We start from the raw sequence: 18,246 nt of genomic DNA, 5'->3' as shown, positions 1-18,246 counted from the left end.
GCAAAGTCATCGGGAAGGTGAGGCGGCGATAGAGACACATCTTCTTAGATGACATTCTACTAAGACATGAGTTAGATTACATACAACATACCCTTTTTCAGACCATTATAAAGTGGCACATTTAATGCTGGAAGATAATAAATATGATTCTTGTCATCTATAATGATTGTGTTTGAAACATCTTCCCTTTCTTTTGATTACACACAAAAATAGAAAGTTTGTCTCTCTTAATGTACGTTTTCTCCATAACAGTCACCGTAGTTTCATAGTGAAAGTCTTATGTATTTTAAAGTGCAGAATGCTTTTCTGTGCAGGTGAACGATGGCTGGATGATTCTGACGACTGCCGAGATCCATGGGCCGCCTGTGGTGGAGTGTGACGAGGACATCCCGGTGATCCCTCGCCGCCGGAGAGGGTGTCGGAGTTGCTGGGCGGAGAGAGTCGGGGAGAAGACCGTTGTGCGCCCACACTGTGGCCGGGCACACCGCCTCACTACCCGCTAAACGTATTCACGACGAGAACACGCCGCCAGTTCCTCGTCGTCAGAGAGGTTGTTGGAGGTGCTGTGTGATAAAAGTCAGTGCAAAGACTGTTGTGCGTGTACGGAATGGACAAGGGCAGTGTTTCACTAACCAATAAACGTGTTCATGACGAATTGAGTATAGTGGAGCCAAGAACAGTGAACGAGGAGGATATCCATCCAATGTCTCGTCACTGTAGAGGGTTCTACAGGTGCTGGGCTGAGAAAGTCAGGGCTAAAACTTTTATATGTGTCTGTGCTTGCAAATAGGAAAGGGACACGAGCTTACTACCGAGTAAACTTATTCATGAAGAAGTAAACACAGTGGATGTGGAAAACATACCACCATCTATTGTTGGAGAGGGTGCTGGAGGAGCGGGATGGAATAAGTCAGGGCTGAGACTGTTGTCTATCTGCTAAGTGGATGGGCTTTTTTACTAGCCAATGAACATATTTCGAAGGAACTTTGGACAGTGGATGAGGATGACATACCACCGATGCCTAATTATTTGAAACATTGTTCGACGTGCTGGGTGAAGAAAGTCAGTACTGTGACTCTTGTCTGTATGCAAAGTCGATGGGGATACTGGCTCACTCAAAAGGACCTCCCGCTGATGAATCGTCGCCAGAGACAATGCTGGAGGCGGTGGCAGAGAAAAAATCAGGACTAAATCTCTTGTTCGTCTGAGAAGTGGACGCCGACTCACAAATATTTAACTTGAATAAATTATTAAATGAATTAGTATAATATCTTCGAACTTCTGACGTTAAATGCATCTTCGTAAAAAATGTTAATGAAGCTTTAATATATCTTAACTCCATTTAAAAAATATTGAAATAAAATTTAATACTTTAATGAAAGATGTACGAGTATCTCTTTCTCCTTCTCTGTCTTTACTTGTGTGATTGCATAGAGATAAATATATGAGAATGTTGTCTTTTTAGATGTCCATCTACCACAGCAATACTATACACAGACTGCCACAACTATCAGTACATAGGATATCATTCTTCATCTTGACAAATGACAAACAATCGTGAGTTCATTTTGTTCACGAGCAACTACCTAAGAAATTAAACACGTAGTCGATTTTATCTGTCTCCGTTGATGCTCTATGCAGTTTCATTTATCATAAATTAAATACCTATGTAACATGAAGACAAATCTATGGACGAACTATCCATTGCAACTAAAGCCAAGCAACAATTCGCTCAAAAGTGCATTGCTCTCCTTTGAACTTCAGTGATTTCATTATGCACCTAAACAAAATTAATATTGCATACAGTTTAGTGATGGTAGTGTTCTGATGTTACAATGCCCTTAAGGGTTACAAAAGTCACATTTTTTAATGAATCATTAGTAAATGTAGTTTGTGGTTTGGAAGGGTCGAATGGAACTTCAAGTGTCATTCAAGACTTCCTGAACACCAGAAGTGTTGACGTACACAGAAGTGATGCAACAGACACATAAATAACAGCCCTACACTATGTGGCGAGAAAAAACAGCCCTACACTATGTGGCGAAATTTTCTCAGTGTAATTAGCTGAACTACAAAAAGTATAAGCAAAGTGTCTACAAACAAAAATATTTATATCTAGTGAGTATCCCGAGACCACCGAATTTATCGTTATGCTCAACTAATTTATCGCTATGCTCAACTGCACAGCCTTACTGTTAGCACAGCATCGATATTGCGATGTCTTGCACTCCCCTTAACCAGCCTAATACGCCGTTGAATGTTACGACTGGGCCAGACAACAACGCTATTTTATTTAATAGAACATTAACACAAAGTCGTTTACCCCTATATTTTGTAACTCTTAACAAGAAAAAAATTTCCATATTAACTAAACCTGTCATTATGTTACAATACTTTGGCAATGACCGAAAATTCCCTCTTTTTTATAGATCATAAACTGACTTTGGATATAAAATTTAAAGAATGTCTTTGAAATTCAACACGAACTGGTAGTAAACACACAACGAACGCTTCATGCCCTTTGGTGACGTAAGTTTAGAACAAAGTGAAGTTATATACATCCAATTCAGATCCCGCTCAGGAGGTGATAATCCAACAGAGAGGATCGGTGGTGCAGAATTGCTATCCACGCGCAAAAGAAAGGACACATTCTGGCATATAACAACTTGAACACCAGTATAAATTGGTGACAACATCTGCTCAATGTTTATACTATACATGATGATAAGGAAACTATCTGTAGACGTAACTCGTAATTGCATTGGGCTCTACAGTCCTCGACAACTGTAAAGTAAAAGCGACAGGACAGTTCTTCAATACCCCAAAATTGTTTTACTAAAAATTGTCCGAAATACCTGCTCTGAAAATAATAGCTCTTATTAAAGTAAACTTACCTATTATTGCTGGAAGACCAGAGGAACTTTAAATGTCCAGAAGTATTGTAGTAATGCTTGCCCAGAACAACTGCAGGGAAAGGGGTAGCTTCTATTGAAACAAACTTCACTGCTATGAAATAACATACATGACAAAATTTCAATCTCCCGAATTGTTTCACCAGTAGTTGAACTTTATAATTGAAATGAAAAGTGCTGCTCGTATTTAAAAAAGGCTTCACCAATGAAATAAGCTTCAGTTATTTTGGAGTGAGCCCCGACAGACAACAAAAACAGCAATAAAGTTGAGAGGAGACTGGCTGGAGTACCACGATTCTAAGGCGACAAGCACGTAGTTTACTTTAACAAGCTTACCGAGACACATCATGAATTAACAGCGAAGGGCTTCCAAGGCACCAAAAGCTTGGCTTAGGCAAATGTATGGAGTTTACTATAACCCAGAATTGGTCAAAACGACGTCCTCGTGCTGACCAAGTCCCCAGCCGCCAGGCAAAGTTTAATATGTCAGGGCCGAAAGGCGGTAGGCTGACCTCGCGCCCTCAGCTGCTGTTTCCGTCTTCCCTGTCAATCTGCAACTACCTCATCACGTGCTTGTCAAAGGGGCTGGCACGGCAAAGAGTCAAAGATTCCGCAAGGCTATTGCGATCAGACAGGATTTTTAATGTAATCTGTACGTGATGGATCTGGTTGGGGATTGATGCTCGTGATGAAGGTGTCCATAAAAATGGGGTAAGTATTAACATGAAAGGTTGGATGACGGTATCTGGACATACATGAAAGAGAAACCTGTGATGTTTAAATGAACTGTGTTGTTTGATCTGCACATTTATGATAGCTGAATAAATATTAAGTAAATAACTTGGCCATACTTAACTATTGTACAAGGTATAGCAGTAGGACGTAAAAATGGAAGTTTGTCAGAGAATACATAAGCCCGTGCTCTGATAAAAACACATTTACTGAAGACAGAACTGAACAATCTAGTAAACCAAACAACTAGTAAATGTGTTGTGGATGGCAGGAGAGCCAACACCGTGTTACTAGAGGAGGCCGAAAGGCACGCGTTTTAGCTCACGCAGGCTGGCGTGAGATCTAGAACAGGACAAGGAAATTAGACTTCAGAAAAACGTAAGTAGCTGGTGTAATACTTAACTCAAATCCATTAATGATTAACGTCCGTCTTGACGGTACATGATTTACAGTATCAATAGATACCGATAATGGCGCCTTGCTAGGTCGTAGCAAATAACGTAGCTGAAGGCTATGCTAACTATCGTCTCGGCAAATGAGAGCGTATTTTGTCAGTGAACCATCGCTAGCAAAGTCGGCTGTACTACTGGGGCGAGTGCTAGGAAGTCTCTATGATCTTCAATCATTGATAGTGGCGACACGCGGGTCCGACGTATACTACCGGACCGCGGCCGATTTAAAGGCTACCACCTAGCAAGTGTGGTGTCTGGCAGTGACACCACAAAATGGGTGATGGTTGCTGTTCTTCATAACGCTCTCGGCTGAGTTACAAAGTTACATTTACAGCTGCATCTTGAAGACCACAACAGGATTTATCAATGCATATTAATTATGGAATTGTTAGAGGGATCTTTAAATAGCGGCATTCACGTACATATAAACATATAATAGAGGTTCAGCACAATTATAAGAATCAATTAAAATCTCTGTGCAATTGCATCACGTACCATAGTATCTGAATAAGGAAGTCCACATTGACACTTAAAAGCACAATCCCTAGTAAGGCCTTGCAAGGTTGCAACCCACTCCCGATTAGTCTGACCTGCCGCACGTTTTGTACGAAAGAAGGTATAAAGTTTCGCAACTACATTGACTGATTCTTTGAAGTATGCATCTAATGCAGACAAAATTTCTTCCCAGGACAGAGTTGCTACGTCTCGTCGGGCAAATAATTTGACTATCACACGGTACGTTTGTACCCCGACGGAGGAAAGGAGAAAAGGCAGCCGCTCGTTACCTAGAATTCTGTAGGCGGCGAGATGGAATCCAAATTGGCGTGACCACTCCGTCCAGCTTTCCAGTGCAGCACCAAAAGGTCGAAAAGTTGGTGGAACAGCGTGTTGAGGCTGCGTTAGCGGTGGAGCGGCAGCTGCCGCATCGTTTTTCATCGCACGTTGACCCTGGACGAGCTGGCCAAGGGCATCCAGTAAGGCCTGCGTGTGCTGATTCTGTAACCGATAAAATTCGGACAGTACATCTGGAGATTGTGGCGAAGTCATTACACAAGTAAATCAGGGCAATATCGATAAGAACACGGGTGTGCAGGTATAGCAGTAGGACGTAAAAATGGAAGTTTGTCAGAGAATACATAAGCCCGTGCTCTGATAAAAACACATTTACTGAAGACAGAACTAAACAATCTAGTAAACCAAACAACTAGTAAATGTGTTGTGGTTGGCAGGAGAGCCAACACTGTGTTACCAGAGGAGGCCGAAAAGCAAGCGTTTTAGCTCATGCAGGCTGGCGTGAGGTCTAGAACAGGACAAGGATATTAGACTTCAGAAAAACGGACATAGTTGGTGGAATACTTAACTTTAATCCATTAATGATTAACGTCGGTCTTGACGGTACATGATTTACAATATCAATAGAAACTGATAATGGCGCCTTGCTAGGTCGTAGCAAATAATGTAGCTGAAGGCTATGCTAACTATCGTCTCGGCAAATGAGAGCGTATTTTGTCAGTGAACCATCGCTAACAAAGTCGGCTGTACTACTGGGGCCAATGCTAGGAAGTCTCTCTAGACCTGCCGTGTGGCGGCGCTCGGTATGCAATCATTGATAGTGGCGACACGCGGGTCCGACGTATACTACCGACCGCGGCCGCTTTAAAGGCTACCACCTAGCAAGTGTGGTGTCTGGCGGTGACACCACATTCCTCCCTCGCAAATCGTCGGACGGTTGTGGCATAAGGCTTCTGCCGCCGTGGGGAGGTCCCCATGTTGACGTATGCGACGAGGTGGGGAGCCTAACAACAGGCGAGGCTGTGCCACCCGCACCCTGCCATTCAGACCGCGGGGAGCTAGGAAACGCCTGAAAACCTGCTCCAGGGTGCACGCCAACATGCGGTGTACTCGCCCGTAGAGAGACAGGGAGGGCCGAAGGGTCGACCTCCTTCGGGCAGGGGCACCCGACGGGCGAAGACGACATATGGTCCGGAGCGGGCAAGAGTTCCATGTCGGAGGGCAAATGGTCACTGGAAGCGATCAGCGGCGCGTGACCCAGGTTGGCGCCCGGCGGTTGCAGCGACGCGTCCACTGCGGGCGTCGCCGGCGGGAGAACAGGTGACGGCGGCGGTGGCGGCGGGGCGTCGCCATGGGGCTAAATGGAAGGCAGCGTCGGTAGCACCTGGGGCTCAGGCGAGCCAGTAGATGGGTCCCCAGGGCGCCGACCGGACAGCACCGTCGCTGAAAGCGGACGGCGAGCGGCAGATCCCGTGCGACGACAGAGGCGCAGCTGATTGTGATGTCGACGCACCTCACCAGAGGCCCCCAAAACCAGATACAGAGCGCGTCCGAGGCAGCGAAGAATGCGCCCTTCGAGCCAACGCGGCGAACCTCGATAGTGGCGATAGTAGACAACGCCGCCTGGAGCAAAAGCAGGTGTCAGCCGCTGCACAGGAACCTGATGCGGCGGCTGTAGCAAGGACATCAAGGTTCGATGATGGCGACCGTGGAGCAATTCAGCCGGCGAGCGACTATCTCGGGGCTGAGAGCGATACGAGGGCAAAAAGAGCAATAACGCGTCTCGGCAAAATGAGAGCGTATTTTGTCAGTGAACCATCGCTAACAAAGTCGGCTGTACTACTGGGGCGAGTGCGAGGAAGTCTCTCTAGACCTGCCGTGTGCCTGCGCTTGGTCTGCAATCATTGATAGTGGCGACACTCGGGTTCGACGTATACTACCGGACCGCGGGCGATTTAAAGGCTACCACCTAGCAAGTGTGGTGTCTGGCAGTGACACCACAAAATGGGTGATGGTTGCTGTTCTTCATAACGCTCTCGGCTGAGTTACAAAGTTACATTTACAGCTGCATCTCGAAGACCACAACAGGATTTATCAATGCATATTAATTATGGAAGTGTTAGGGGGATCTTTAAATAGCGGCATTCACGTACATATAACATATAATAGAAGTTCAGCACAATCATAAGAATCAATTAAAACCTCACCAGTGTGCAAGTGGTTATCAAACGGTTGTCCCCTTGGCCTGAGTGCACGATGCTAGTTAACAAAAATTCATCAGTAAAAATGAACTGTCAATAGTTGCACCATAGAAGAAATTCTGAAACTAATTTGGATCTTTTATCCTTAGAATCAGTAACCGTGACATGTAACGATTCTCACAATCCGCGAACACACATGGTCGTCTCGAACACTAATTCTACATAAAATGAGTGGTAAAATTCAGAATAGCTAAGAAAATTGGACAGGATATATTACTGTGAGACGCGATCTGCGAATGTATGGCTCTCGAATCCGTACTTAACACTTTCTGAGGCAACAAAGGTATTGGGAACTAGATAACCAACTGAAATCGACATTAACTACGTTTCAGAAATGTGAGGAATAATGCTATATTAGTGAGATCAACAACGAACTAAATCTGGCTGAACTGAGTAGGTACTTCAAACGTCCACATGTCTGAACAAGGGTGGAGCAGAAAAATAGCTTGCATGCGTGGCTAAACGCGAATGTTCATAATGTTCCAGAATTAGGAAGAAACGTTCCATATACCACTAAACGAGCAATGAGCGATGAGAGCAAGACGTTAATTTTGACTGGAGCTGAAGTCTACAAAAATACGATAAGAATTATCTATGTATACGCAGACTCAAGCTTACTTGTCCGTGTCGCGTCTTCTGGAGCATCGCTGAGCGAAATCTTTTGGAACCCACGTCTTCTGTGCCTCTGGAAGTGCCCAGAGAGCTCCCTATTGTGTGGTGCTAACCTGTACAAGAGCTCCGTTCAAGGCGAACAAAAGCCTCTTTGTTACCTGGTACGTGATTTATAGGCTTGGCTATTTTGCCACAGTAGCAGACTACTTTTACTCCCACATATCTAGGTACTGAATTTCATCTGTACACTCTCATTCATGCTTTTGATAGATCAGGTGACAGCAGGAAAGGATGTATATACTGACATTTTGCCCATAGACGTAATCGATATGCGTGTGGGGCTCCAATAATTATAAAAAGCTTAGATAAATGTGAAGTGGTTCAAATGGTTCAAATGGCTCTGAGCACTATGGGACTTAACTACTGTGGTCATCAGTTCCCTAGAACTTAGAACTACTTAAACCTAACTAATCTAAGGACATAACACACATCCATGCCCGAGGCAGGATTCGAACCTGCGACCGTAGCAGTCGCGCGGTACCGGACTGCGCGCCTAGAACCGTAGACCACCGCGGCCGGCAAATGTGAAGTGAAATAAAGATAAATTACCTTGTGGCCTCTATAGAAACACTCTGCTGCTCAGTTTTTTTAAATGAAGTTTACAGCCTGCCTCACAAATGAGACGTGAGATAGATTTATACAGATATTTTCGATGGCAAAAGACAGATGGAAAAAAATAAGAAAAAACTAAACAAACCTATTGATTAATGAGTAATACATTTCAATACATCGTCCTAGAAACTCTACAGCTTGTGCATTAAAATAGCTGTAGTCTAATTACTGTGAAGAGGTATAAGACAGTGAATTTCTCAACCTGTAAATGGCTTAATTAATTTTACAACTGAGAAAAATTACATTCAATCTATGTACCGTGGTGCGGTATGAAATAATGAATTACTATACTCAATTTACAATGAGAAAAAATTAAGTAAGATTAAAGGTCAACTCTAAATTGTATACCTAATTGACTTCATATTTATACAGCAACTGAGTGAGTCAGAACTTCTCTTATTTTTATAAAGGAACATATCCTTGGAAATATGGAAAATGGAACAGGGATACTGCTTGTATTCATGGCGTCAAATATTCAGCTATCGTTCAAACTGAAAACTACTAATGAGGCATGAAACACAGCACATACTGCTTAGTATAACTGCCTCTGTACGTACATATACATAACACAGCTATGGTACGACATAGAACAAATATTATCTAATCGCAAGTACTTTATGACGTGTACAGGAATACAAAACACCCGCAGTACCTCATGTAACACATACTACCACGCTTTATGGGCCAGATATAAACTACCGGATACAACTATTTTTTTTGTCATAACTTTCCACAGTAGTATATAATTTTCAACTGAAATTTAAAAGTAATAAAACAAACTAAAATTAATTACAGGTTCCTTAACATTTTAGAAGAAATCCAAGTCTAAACCAAATAGTGATGTTCGTCACTTGATCGTATTTGTTTTTCTAAGCTCCAATTGTCTCTCGTTTCTTCATTTTCTGAATCTCATCATAACAAATGGAGTTCGTATGATGGTTCTCCTGAGGAAGTTGGGGTATGTATCATAGTAACTGTTGAAGCGTAGTAGCTTGTGATGCTGGTCGGAGATGTATGTCCAAAAACAACTTCGCTCCTTTTTTTTACTGGATGGTAGGTAAGATACCGTGTGTCCCTTCAGCCAGTTGACGTCATTTTTCTTCGAGGCGGGGCCCAGTTCTTCTTCCGGGCATAAAAGGCACGTTGGCGTTATCAAATACGGCGGTTTTCTCTGCAGTTGCTAATATTTTTCTGATTGACAACCATATGTTATTTGCCTTTCCACAGACAAATTGATGTTCATCTGAGTCAATCAGGTTGCAAGTGGTACACAAAGGGGAATCAGCCAGATGAATGGAATGCAGTCTGGAGTTGCAAATTTCCTGTTCACAAAACAATACCACAATGACCTCACTTTTGTTGGTAAATGGCGTTGGTGTATGTTCCTCCAGATATCAGGCCAAGAGTGACCGACATATTTTTGTTCTATGATGTTCTTCGTCTGAAAGTTCATTAAGTTTTGGTATATTTTCTTGACTTTGATGACATCATTCTCGGGTGTTCCCAGTCTAATGTAGCTATATTCTATGAAGAAATATTTGAGGTGGTAAAGTTCCTTTGGGATGTGGTGAACGTCTACTGGGGCGTTCTTGCTGGCCGGCGCTATTTCATGAACAGAAATGTGGCAACACTGTTGACTGACCGCTTTCACAGTTTATATGTTTTACAGACGTACAATGCTTGTGCTTTATTGTACACGTCTGTAAGATTCAATCCACCGTTCTCAGTCGGTAGAGTCAACGTTTGGTATTTGGCTTTGAAGATGTGGCCGCGGCTGGCGAAGTGGCCAAAAGTAGCCAGAATCCTGTTCGCTACTTCCCTCGGCATTGGCAGGGCTTGCCCCACGTAGTTTATTTTAGAGGATACATAGATGTTCACGAGAGCCACTCTTTGTATCTCATCAAGAAGAGAACAGAGATTGTGCTGACGTATACGGGCATGGATGGTGTTGAGGATTCTTCTGTAATTAACTGCGATGGTCTGCCGAATATTCCTTGTATACCCACCAAGACATGTCATGGTGACAGTTTCCTTTATTGGTCCATGAATGGGAACTCTTAATCCGCTTCCTATATTCATTATGCCAGACTTATTTCTATTCAGTTTCGCACCAGATACTTGTTCATACTTGTTTATTATGTCGAATGCTTTCTCTATCTCGTCGTTGTCTTTGACAACAAATGCAAAGTCATCGGCATATGCCCTGCAGACAATCCTACGGCCGCGTGTAGTGAATACTTGAAGGTTCTGACTTAGGCGACTAAGCAATGGGTCGATTGCTATTGCAAAGAGTGACATAGACATCGTGCACCCTTGTCGCACTGAACGTTTCATTACAATGTGCCTACTTGACTGACTGTTTACCATAATTGTCGATGTTGACTTCTGCAGAAGATTTGTAATAATGTTGAGGAAACCTTGCAGAAAGTTCAGGGCACGCATGATGTGAAAAAGGTAAGCGTGATCGACCCTATCGAACGCTTTCTCAAAGTCCAATGATACGATGGCGCACTTTATTTTACAGGCTGCGGTTATGGACATAATATCTCTGTGGTCGCACAGTGTGTGGTAAATTGACTTCTATTTTCCTACGCTCGATTGATATGATCCAGTAACTCTGTTCAATACTGATTTTAATCTTTCATTTATGATGCGGGCAAATATTTTATAGTCAGAATTTAGGAGAGTGATAGGCCTACAATTTGTTACAGAGTTTCCTGTAGGATGTTTCGGGATTAGAACAATGGTTCCTTCTAGGAAATAGTGTGGGATGCCATTGGCGGGATTCATTAGTTCGTTACAGATACATGTTAATTTGGGAACCAACTGCTTTGTGAACATTTGATAAAACTCCGCCGGGATTCCGTCATGTCCAGGAGACTTATTTTTCGGGCTTCCTGTTGTAGCGTCTGTGACTTCTTCTTCTGTAATTTCAGTTAACAGGTTGTTTGCTTCTGCCGGGTCGAGCCTACGTGTTAATTCCGTCATGAAGTCATTGACCGCCGGGATATCCGTTGTCGTATTGCCTAATAACTCTGTGAAGTACTTGTGAATTTCGTTCTTGATGTCACTTCTCTGCGTCAGTAATCTGCCGTCAGAAGATCTTAGTTCTGTTAGTATTTTCCTTTGGTTTTCCCTGCCTCTCAATAATCACTTGATATATAGATGTTAGTTCTCCTTTTACAGCATCGTGAAGTCTTGCTCTTACTTGATGACCTTCCAGCTCTTTCTGTTTCAGTCCGAGAAGTTAAGCCTAAATTCGTTTTATTTCCACGTAGTTGGCGATTATCGACACATCAGATTGGTACAGGTCACGAAGGACTTGGAAGTAGTATTCTATCGTCCGTTTTTGCCAACCATTTTTCTCGAGGGAGTAATTCATCAGCGATTTTCTTATCGCAGGTTTCACACATTTCATCCACCATGCCAGTGCCGAGGTATACGAAGTGAATTTGTTCTCGCACGGGTTCCGTAAGGTATTGAATATTTCATGGTAAACAGGTTCTTTTAGGTGTTCCACGTTCAACTCCCACAAGCCTCGTTCCCTGTACGTTTCTTGCCGTTTTAAGTTCATGGTACATATGTATACAGCGTGACCCGAAAAGATGTGGGCCATAGCTCAGTTTGGAGGACGTGCGTTTCCAGGTCGACTGTTACATAGATCCTGTCGATGCGACTAGCGGAATAATTCGTAATATGAGTGAAACCCGGCAATGCATCGTTCTTCAGCTCCCAGGTGTCAATTAAACGGAGTTCTGCAATTGCGGCTGCGAGTTCTGCATTGTTATTAAAATGCGGCGTCTGGTTTTTTGGAGACGGCACCTCAAAAAATGATATGCTCGTAGCGGCCATCCAAAAGCGGAACTATATCATCTTTATAAAATTCAGCTCTTCGCCCCCTGTAGCCAGTGCCAGATGGTGCATAGATATTTATAAAACGCGTATTGTGAATGGTGACTGCTAGACATCTGCCATTTGCCAGGTTCTCGACATCTCTGATGATGATTCCTTCTTTGGAGAGTATCGCCGTTTCAAGGTCGCGGTCGCTCGCTGGAATTATGACTGGATTGTAACCTGCGATGGCATCAAGTCTAATATCTGTTAATTCTTGTAACATAACAACATCAATATCGGCAGGCATAGAGTATATCTTGCAAGTTCTTAAGGTTTAATACGCTACGGATCTTGTTTGCATTCAACGTCCCGATTCTATAAGCTTGTAATGAAGTCGTGACTAATTAAGTAAGTATACAAGTCGTTATGATCCACTGTCGACGAAGCCGAAGGTTTTCCATGTAGTGGCCGAGACGATGTTTCGTCCCTCATTTGCTTGTCTTTCTGCACTGGAATCTTTCCTCCTGGTAGGTGTGACACTTCCTTCATTTCCTCATCTGCAGGAAATTCTTCAATGTCATCTGCCCAGTTTCTCTTATCACTGCATTCAGACAACTCTATATCTAGCCCACGTTGAGAAGGAGTACTGCGCTTTGTTTCTTTACTTGTGGACCGTTTCGTTTCGCCATCCTGTTGTGTCTGCGTTTTCACTTTTCGAGAGTCGTATTTTCCCGCTGTGTGCAGGGCCTGTGGGTCTACGTCAAAATTGACAGATGTCGTACCACTGATTTTGCGACCGGTTTGTTGTGCCCTTTCATGCACTGATTGCACCTTTTGAGGAGCGTCAGGTGGAGCTATCCTCCATTTTTTATGCTTTTTGGTAACAGATCCGGATTTCTGTCGCTCCTCAGTCACGGATGCCGTGCTGGGATCTTCTGCAGCATCCGCGTTCTCGTCTCGCTGGTCATCTTGCTCAACAGTTCCGTCACATTTGGAAAGACATCCTGCTTCTGTGATGGGCGCCGCTTCAGGCGACAGAACGACAATCGTTACTTCAGTAGAGCTAGTGGTCACTGACAAGCTTTCGTCATCGTCTTTTCTTTCGCCACTACTCTCCAAAGCGAAAATTGACGTCGTAGCAGTGTGGCCACGGGTGGCCGGTGCATACGTCACTGGAAAGGTCGTCATCGTCATGGGAGGGACTACTTATCCAGCCGGTAACTGCGTCACTCTCCTGTGTATACATTTGGAACGTACGTGTCCAGTCTGTCCACAGTCGGAGCAAGTACGCCGCTGTCCATCATACATCACAATAGCTCTATAACCGCTTATGTAAACATACGAAGGAATGTGCTGCTGAAGATCTATTTTTATTTGCCTGACACTATTTACAGCTGGAAACGTTTGAAAGGTGGTCAACTTCTCCGCAACATTACTAATGGCCTTCCCGTATGCCTTGAGGACACAATTAATTTGTTCCATAGTTATTTCAAAGGGAAATTCAAAAATACGGAATCGCGAAACCTGCATGATATTCTTTGACATCACCGACGTTTCCATCACAGTGATTAAATTTAAAAGATCCTCCAAGTCCTTCAATTATCCTATCACAGCATTTAGCATTCACCATCCTTACATAAGCTGTGCAACTCATAATCGATAAGTGGATCCCAGTTATATCAGTGGGACTGAGCTTTACTACATCGGCCGGCCACGGTTGCCAAGCGGTTCAAGGACCTTTAGTCCGGAACCGCGCTGCTGCTACGGTCGCTGGTTCGAACCCTGCATCGGGCATGGATGTGTGTGATGTCCTTACGTTAGTTAGGTTTAAGTAGTTCTAAGTCGAGGGGACTGATGGCCTCAGATGTTAAGTCCTATAGTGCTCAGAGCCATTTGAACCACTGCTACATCGCGCAAGAACTGTTCTACTTCGAATGCATTAGGTCGTGCAAAGCGTTCATCGAACGTGAACTTCAAAGTATCTTTCCGAAGCGGTTGCGTCATATTCATGTTCGATTCATTTTCAGTTATACAATTGGCGTGTAAGCCGCAAGAGCGCTCAACTCACCACTTACTTGCAGCACGCGGCCGGCCGCAGCGAAGACGTATTCAAGGCCCGTCCACACAGCTCGCCTACCGAAGCATGACTTGACGCTGCTCAGGGATGCGTTGACACCGCTAAACACACGGCAACACTAATTTGTAGGTGAACAGACACTAAATTAACTATATTTTTCAATATTTCTGAAGAACCACTCGAAAACTGATGGTTGTTGACGTTGATAACCAGAGATATGTACAACTTTTATTTGACTATGAATTCGTCTCTGTGTTTCGTTGGTCGTTGAGAGCTCGTGGATTCATGTTCAGATGGTTGAATAAGCGACAGAATTATGGCAGCATGATCTGTAACTTTCTTATATGGAATAACATTTTTAAAACAATACCATATATTCACAGCATCCCCCGGCGGTTACATCAGTTAATACATGGGTTACTTGTGCAGTAAATCACAAAAAACTGAGTACATGGTGATTGCACTGAGACTAAAATATGACAAAAAATGGAATGATTAAATTTAAATTAACCCTAACATCCGCCGGCCGTGGTGGCCGCGCGGTTCTAGGCGCTTCCGTCCAGAACCCCGCGACTGCTACGGTCGCAGGTTCGAATCCTTCTGAACGTCTGTATCGATGTGGAATGCACCGCAACCTATATCGTTCTGGAACTCTTTTGCTAAACACTTGCTTTGTTTAAGCCGTAAATCTAAAGGAAGTGGAAGGCTGAACCAATAAAGTGAACTACCAAAAAATCTCACATAAAAATTGACGATGCTACTAAGGCTGAATTTGACTAAGACTTTAACAAAGCAACTCTAGTTAAGACACGTTATTTAAGACCCCTTTCAATTCCGAAACTTTAACATTACATGTAAAATAACAGTGGACACACAGCTTCAATTTTAAGACGAATACTTCTAACATATTTATTAAAACGTAACTTGGGCAATCTTGCAAATTACTAGACTAGAGAACCTTGCAAAGCGAACCACGAAATAATTCAAATGCCCATTAGCTTGTAAGATGGGCTTTTAGGGCATAGAAAGCTACAACATTGGAAAAGCAGAAATGTGTATCAACAAAAGAGGGCCCAAGCTTGTAAGGCCGAAGCTTCATGGAGACGGTTGCGAATGGTCCCACTGATATAACTGGGATCCACTTATCGATTATGAGTTGCACAGCTTATGTAAGGATGGTGAATGCTAAATGCTGTGATAGGATAATTGAAGGACTTGGAGGATCTTTTAAATTTAATCACTGTGATGGAAACGTCGGTGATGTCAAAGAATATCATGCAGGTTTCGCGATTCCGTATTTTTGAATTTCCCTTTGAAATAACTATGGAACAAATTAATTGTGTCCTCAAGGCATACGGGAAGGCCATTAGTAATGTTGCGGAGAAGTTGACCACCTTTCAAACGTTTCCAGCTTTAAATAGTGTCAGGCAAATAAAAATAGATCTTCAGCAGCACATTCCTTCGTATGTTTACATAAGCGGTTATAGAGCTATTGTGATGTATGATGGACAGCGGCGTACTTGCTCCGACTGTGGACAGACTGGACACGTACGTTCCAAATGTATACACAGGAGAGTGACGCAGTTACCGGCTGGATAAGTAGTCCCTCCCATGACGATGACGACCTTTCCAGTGACTTATGCACCATCCACGAACGGTGGAGCCGCCTGAACGAAGTGATGTTTAACTCCACCCGTGGCCACACTGCTACGACGTCAATTTTCGCTTTGGAGAGTAGTGGCGAAAGAAAAGACGATGACGAAAGCTTGTCAGTGACCACTAGCTCTACTGAAGTAACGATTGTCGTTCTGTCGCCTGAAGCGGCGCCCATCACAGAAGCAGGATGTCTTGTTCTAAACAAGAACTGCTGTGGTAATTATCGTAATAACAAACAAATCAATAATTTTTGCGACTTCTTGCGCAACATATAAAAGCGGATTTTTTACAATCACAGGGCGTTTGCAGTAAGTCTGTACAAAAATATGCCTCATTAACATTTACGAAAATGTTTTGAGTTTCTGATAATTTTGAAGCAAATCAGGCATATTGAATCGTATCTCGGAATATTGGTGACGATAACTGATGGTGTATTATAGAATGAACTTTTATACAGTCTTCCCGGGAACAAATTTCACGATTCTCCAGTAACAATGCGCTGCAATTTTTGCAAGCAACAGAAGAAAAAAAAGTGCCAGAGGAGGAATCGAGCCCGAGACCTCTGGCGTAAGGGTCCAAACGCTAACCATGTTTTTTTTTTTTAAATTCATTTTGTTCGGTATTGTTCGTTCCGTTTGGTCTGGGCGGACGTCACAAGGCATCCGTTCAAGTGCATCGTTAATTCTTCGACTCAGTATTTTTTTATTACAGAGAGCACGCAGCCCTCTGACCGAACACGCTGAGCTACCGTACCGGCTCCCATGTAGGCCAGACGGCGGCTCGGCTATTGACGAACATTTTATACTCATAAGGCACCTAAGAAACTTTGGATCAATTTTTCTCGGGATTCTCCGAGTAGTGCGTCCTAATATTTTAACCACGTGAGGTGTTAGGGGTACTCTTTCACCACACAAAATTTCGGACAAATCCCGGACCCAAGGTCGTGCCATCTCCTTGTAAGAGCGATCACAATCACAGTTAACTAAGCGCTCTTAGTTATTAGAGTACTTAACTGTGTGTCTTGATGCTGAGGCGATTTTGCAAAGATGTCAGACCATCACTTCGCAAGACCTTAACAGCGTTTCCCTCCAAGGAAGTGGGCACATCCACAGCTCACGAAGTTGCCGGAGAATGCACAGCGCCGGCCAACTCCCGCTGCCTCCAGTATAACCACGTGACAACCGCCGCCTGGCCTCGGGCACGCCGTCTGCCCGCCAGCCAGTCGCCGACTCACGCACCGCCGCCTTCCGTTCTCAAAGCGTTGTTTTTTAAATTTTTTTTTAAATACCTGATCGCTGTGGGCACTCTCTTGTATCCCGAGTCGGCCCAGGCCCCAAGACAAACCTCTGTACTGGGAAATCGATCTTACTCATGTCAGAGTAATCCCGCCACGGCACAGGTAAAACTCTATGGAGATTGCGGAACGTTTATTTGAGAGGTTATAGTATGTGATCGGTACCTTTTGTCCTATTTGAAACTCAGAGAAATGGATATCCCGTACGCGTGCTTTAATATCACACTTGCAGCACGCGTACCATTAGCTAGTCAGTGAAATCGTGAGTCCGATATCGAATGTCCCAGGTTTTCTGATTGCTGTAACAGTAAAATTTACCATTTCTCTGCTTGTACGCCATTTTTTATGACCCAGCAGCCTGTCTAATGTTCTTCAGTGCTAAGTCGATGATTACTTGGAGCTGGGTTCCTCGTGTGTCAGTAACGAGATCTGGGGTAGCATGGTCGATGTGTGTGGAAGTTTGTTGAGAATGTCCTGAAACGATTTAACGTGCGTATCCCAGGTTTTGTGATTGCTGCGACAGTAAATCTTACGAGTTCCCTTATCAGGCGTTCCACTGGGTTACAGCTCAGTTGGCACACTGAAATTAATATTGGCTTTACTTTCCGACGACTCAGAATGTGTGACCACCCTTTCGGATGAAACTGCGCCCCATTGTCTGAAACTACCGGCTTCAACGGTCCTAATTTTCGCAAAAAATTGCTAAACCAAGCCTTCACCATAGTTTTCCCTTTTGCCATCATCTGTTGTGTAAAGGATAGGAAATTTGGACGTTAGTTCCACAGCCATCAGTATGTAAGGAAAGAATGACCTAGTATCGATTACTGGCCCGAACAAGTCGACAGCGGCGATGCCACACAGTTTTGTGGGGAGTATTGGGTGGAGAGGTGGAGCATACGTCACTGCGGCAGTTTTGCATCGCTGGCATGGCACGCATACTCAAATGATACGG

Source organism: Schistocerca gregaria, chromosome 6 (assembly GCF_023897955.1).
Source record: "Schistocerca gregaria isolate iqSchGreg1 chromosome 6, iqSchGreg1.2, whole genome shotgun sequence".
NCBI classification, from domain to species: Eukaryota; Metazoa; Arthropoda; class Insecta; order Orthoptera; family Acrididae; genus Schistocerca; species Schistocerca gregaria.
Note: the sequence above shows the minus strand (reverse complement) of the source record.